General features: G+C 41.5%; 1 long non-coding RNA gene across 1 annotated transcript; it reads left to right on the forward strand.

Annotated features, from left to right (window-relative positions):
• The first annotated feature begins 203 nt into the window (after nt 1–203).
• Nucleotides 204–3800, forward strand: LOC119033839. The gene is made up of 3 exons (XR_005079384.1): nt 204–325; nt 1079–1212; nt 3685–3800. It is a non-coding gene; the product is annotated as an uncharacterized LOC119033839 (long non-coding RNA).
• Nucleotides 3801–5045: the final 1245 nt, after the last annotated feature.

Genomic DNA, 5045 nt, shown 5'->3' on the forward strand with positions numbered 1-5045 from the left:
TGTCTTCTAAAATCATGCCAAAGTTCTTGAAGCTCATCACGTAAGGGGTCTAAGAAAGTATGGATGTTTAGCAATGGCTCTTTTGGTCCAGGTATTAGTCCAACGAGAATCATATTTTCTTCCTTGAAACAGTCTTCGCGAGATAGATTCAAAATGACCAAGCAGATGCTCCAACTGAATAAGGTGCATTTTTTAAAAGGTTGGAACCAGTCCACATTCAGCATCAAGGCCAAATTATTTGGTTCTGCTAAAAAATGCTCTCCATTCACATGCTGGTAATCCTGCCATACTTGTCCATCAAAAACGTCTCCTAACACACTCTCAGGTATTTTCTGCTTTCACTATTATTCACATTTCTCTTCAAATCCAGTTCTTTTAACAAGTCCTTCCAGAGACTGCACAACACTCTTGTAACAGTAACAATGTGTTGGATTGTCATACTCTTTACCGCTACAAGATTTGCTCTGCTTTGCTGTGAGTGATTGTAGAATGGGATGTGACCACAAGTCTTGCAAACCTTTGTGCCATCCTGTCTGAGCTTTTATATATATATATATATATATGCTGTAAAATGTCGTTAACTGCTGAAAATTAGGGAGATTTCCGGGCACTTATAATGGGGCCGAAAATCAGACTTTTCATGCAGTGTATGATTTTCTGACTGTTACCTGTTTAACAAACAGCTGCACATGAAGAACAAGCTGCAGTCTGTATTTATTCTTTGTACTGTTTGCTCAGAGGCACAGCAAGCATTTCAATGCAGAATCGTTTATGTATCTGTTCATTATTTGCCTCTGTATTCAGTGATATTCTGAGTGTGAAATCATCATGTTATAACCCAGAATGTGATTATGATATCCTTTGAACACAGGAAGCTATCTTTAGGCTAAATGTTTCAAGGAAAATTGAAAAGATGTAACATATGAAACCTGGCACTCAGGAATGATCAGCCTGACGTTTTCAAAACCATGGGAAGAAACTAATACCCATTAGAGTCGTTTGTCACCTGTGGAACACAATAGGACTGACAATGTTAATGTGCTGAATAAAATAATAGCTCTCCCAACTCACTGTCCAGTCAGCCAGAAATGACAGAAATGATTTGCCATCCCCTGTATCACTGTACAACAAGCTTGGAGCTGTGTCTGCTTGTATTCTGTGCTCTGTGCTGAGAGGAGAAGAGTAGCTCTGCAGTGACAGTCAGACACATTGGTAGGTACAATCATTATCCTCATTTGCATGAAGATTATCAAAACTATGTCATAATTATACAGACATATCTTGAATGTGTTTGAATCTGACTCATCCAAGACTTGTTTTGTGGATACGTTCAACACTGTGATAGAATACACTGAGATTAAAATAGAATTTATTTACTAAACTCAAAAAAAAAAAACTCTGGTCAGATGTTAAAAGTAAAAAGTTGTTCGTGTGACTTTTGTTTCTGCTCTCACCTGGAAAAAAAACCCATCAGTGGATATTTTCAGTGTGCGTTTTTGGTAATGTTGTGTTTGTGTGCATTTTAAGTGCAGTGATGTGTGACTGTGTGTATTTGTCTGCAGGTGGGTTAACCATAATGGTTCAACTACTTCATCAGCACATCCAAAAGAATGTGCAAAAACTGTCCGCGTAATTAATCAATGTGTGTGCGTGTGTGTGTGTGTGTGTGTGTGTGTGCGTGTGTGTGTGTGTGTGTGTGTGTGTGTGTGTGTGTGTGTGTGTGTGTGTGTGTGTGTGTGTGTGTGTGTGTATCAGGCATCTGGAAGGTTAAAGGATCGACTCAGGCTTCCGTTGTCCTCGCTTTTCCTGGGTTGTTGACATTATCAACAAAAAAAGCTTTGGAATACATGATATATTTGCACATGCTTAAATATCTTGTAGTGAGGAAAATGAATTAGCTTAATTTGTTCTGTGTGCTGTACTTGCCCCAGGGTGTATGGATTGAGTCTGTAGCGTCAGATCACTGTGGATGAACTGATATTGGCACAGAATCAAGCCCGTATTTCTCCCAGTACAGACACAGCAGTGGTGCAGCAAATTTCATCCATTTGAAGAACATGCAGAGACACAGAAAATACCACACCTTCCACGTAGACATTGGCAGGAATGTGGCAATGTGTTCACCGCTGGAAACTTGAAGACATAAAGTGTGTGTGTGTGTGTGTGTGTGTGTGTGTGTGTGTGTGTGTGTGTGTGTGTGTGTGTGTGTGTTATGTCAGATAGATTTTCATCAGTAATGATGGTTGTTTAATGGTGTCTTCACCGCCAGCATAGCATAGCAGGTTTGACCACAAGGATATTTGTGTGTATTTTTGTCAATCTGCTTCATAGCAGTTAAAGGCAGGTATGGACATTGGACACTGGATGTTGGCATGGATTAAGTGGGAAAATTCCAAATGACTAATTTTTGTATGTGGAGTTGTCCCAACTTCTGTTTAATGACTGCAATGCCAATGGTACACACCACTGGTTTAGAGTATCACTGTAGTATGTTTAATATTTAGTCTCTTCATGAAGTGCAACTCAGCTGTTGCAGTGGTTTTAGTGGCAACATTTTGGAAGTCACTGATATACAGCAGTGCCGCAGAGAGGCCTTTTTGATGATTATTCCCAAACAGTCAATCCAACAGCTAAACTGACTGTGACCTTTACCATTAATTATTCCAGGTGTGTCCTAACATGTTAGTTTTGTTACTTTACATATCTGTTTCAACTGGAAAAGTTCAAAATGTGAGCAACAGTCTCAGTGTGTAGGTGTGGCGTCTCCTGTGAAGGCTGATTTTATGAAGCTGAACCTGATCTCATGACAGGATACCAACCCTAATACATGCTTATGCTGCTTACACTTAACGTGCCCTCACAAAAGGACTGATGTTAAGACTTGCCCTGCATTCTCCCTGAATGTCATGTAACCATAGGCCAAGTGCCAGAAGAACACAGTACAGAGGCCGTTTCACACTGAAAACTACCCTTTCTTTATCATTGCCGATGTCTCGGATGACTTTTTTGATCGGATTCCAATTAATGTAGCTCGTTATTTCTGCAATTCAAGTAATCAGTTATTTAGTTATTCATAAAAAATAATTCATTACTGGAGAAAAATGCTGTCTTGCTACAACAATCAAAGAAAATCCCTGAAACATATGCACTGACTCTGTAAAAACAAGTAAAAACATTAAGAAACAAACATTAAAACAAGTAGGCTAAAATGGAAAAGCCGTAAAAGAAACAAGACTGTAGAATAAAAGTCACAATGCAGTTCAAAGACTTGAAATTGCTTCAGTTAAACGCAGTAGCAAAAAGAAATGTTTTTAGTCTTGATTTAAAAGAGGTGAGAGTTGGAGCAGACCCGCAATTTTCAGGGAGTTTGTTCCAGATATGTGGTTCATAGTAAGTGAATGCTGCTGCTCCATGTTTAACTCTGAATCTAGGGACTGAAAGCGGACCGGTACCTGACGATCTCAGAGATCTGGGTGCTCCATAATGTGGCAGCAAATCATAAATGTATTTTGGTCTGAAACCATTTAGGGCTTTATAAACCAACAGCCCCCGCGACCCTGCAGAGGATTAAGCGGCGTACATAGAATATGTACAGATGATGGATGGATGGATGGATAAACCAACAGCAGGATTTCAGGACTTGAGCAACAGCGTTCTGAATCAGCTGCAATTGTCTGTTTTTAGGGAGTCCTGTAAGGACACCATTACAGTAGTCGAGTCTGCTAAAGATCCACGCGTGGACAAGTTTCTCCAAATCCTGCCGAGACATAAGTCCGCTTATCCTGGATAAATTCTTAAGGTGATAGTAGGCTAACTTTATAATCAGAATCGGAATCAAAAATCCTTTAATGTCCCGCAGACGGGGAAATTTGTTTGTTACAGCAGTGTCAGAATGTTACAAGAACAGACCAATAGCAAAAAAATATATAATTAAAGGAAAGAAAATAGAATCAACATATATACATATTTACATGATATAGTGCAAAAATGAACAGCACATTTTTATTTACAGATTTTAAATGTAGATAATAAATATCCATCCATCCATCCATCCATCTTCTTCCGCTTATCCAGGGCCGGGTCGCGGGGGCAGCTGTCTGAGCAGGGACACCCAGACTTCCCTCACCCCAGACACTTCCTCCAGCTCTTCTGGGTAATAAATATGAGTGTCAAAATGAGTTTGTAGAGACTTATTGCACAGTGCAGAAAACAGGGTGAGGTCTATATGGAGCAGTGCTGGTTGTACAGTCTGACAGCAGCAGGAAGGAAGGACCGACGATACCTCTCCTTCACCCATTTAGGGTGTATCAGTCTGTTGTTGAAGGAGCTGCCCAGTGCTGAGATATAGAACTGCAGGGGGCGGGACTCCTGCACCAGCAGCGATGACAGCTTGTCCATCATCCTGCTCTCTCCCACCACCTGCAATGGGTCAAGAGGGCATCCCAGGATGGAGCTTGACTTCTTTGTAAGTTTATCAAGTCTCTTCTTGTCTGCTGCTGAGATGCTGCTGCTCCAGCAGACTACTCCATAGAAAATGGCTGATGCCACCATAGAGTCATAGAAAGAGGTCAGGAGTGCCCCCTGCACCCCAAAGGACCCGAGCTTCCTCAGCAGATACAGTCTGCTCTGACCTTTCTTGTATGTAGCTGCAGTGTGATCAGTCCAGTCCAGTTTATTGTTCATGTCAACTCCCAGGTACTTGTAAGATGTCACCATCTCAATGTCTGTTCCCAGGATGTTCACCTGTGTGCAGGGTTGTTTGTGCCTGCGGAAATCCACCAGCAGCTCTTTGGTCTACCCGGCACTGAGCTGGAGGTGGCACCAGCCTACAAAGTCCTTAATAAGTTGTCTGTAGGCTCTGTCATCCTCGTCCCTGATGAGGTTGATGATAGCAGAGTCTTCAGATAACTTTTGTAGATCGCATTGAGGGGATTGGTGGTAGAAGTCTGCGGTGTACAGGGTGAACAGGAAAGGGGCCAGGACTGTTCCCTGTGGGGCCTCTGTACTGCAGATTATTGTGTCCAACACATAGTCCTGAGTCCTCA

The sequence above is a fragment of the Acanthopagrus latus genome, chromosome 15 (genome assembly GCF_904848185.1).
Source record: "Acanthopagrus latus isolate v.2019 chromosome 15, fAcaLat1.1, whole genome shotgun sequence".
In the NCBI taxonomy this organism is placed as follows: domain Eukaryota; kingdom Metazoa; phylum Chordata; class Actinopteri; order Spariformes; family Sparidae; genus Acanthopagrus; species Acanthopagrus latus.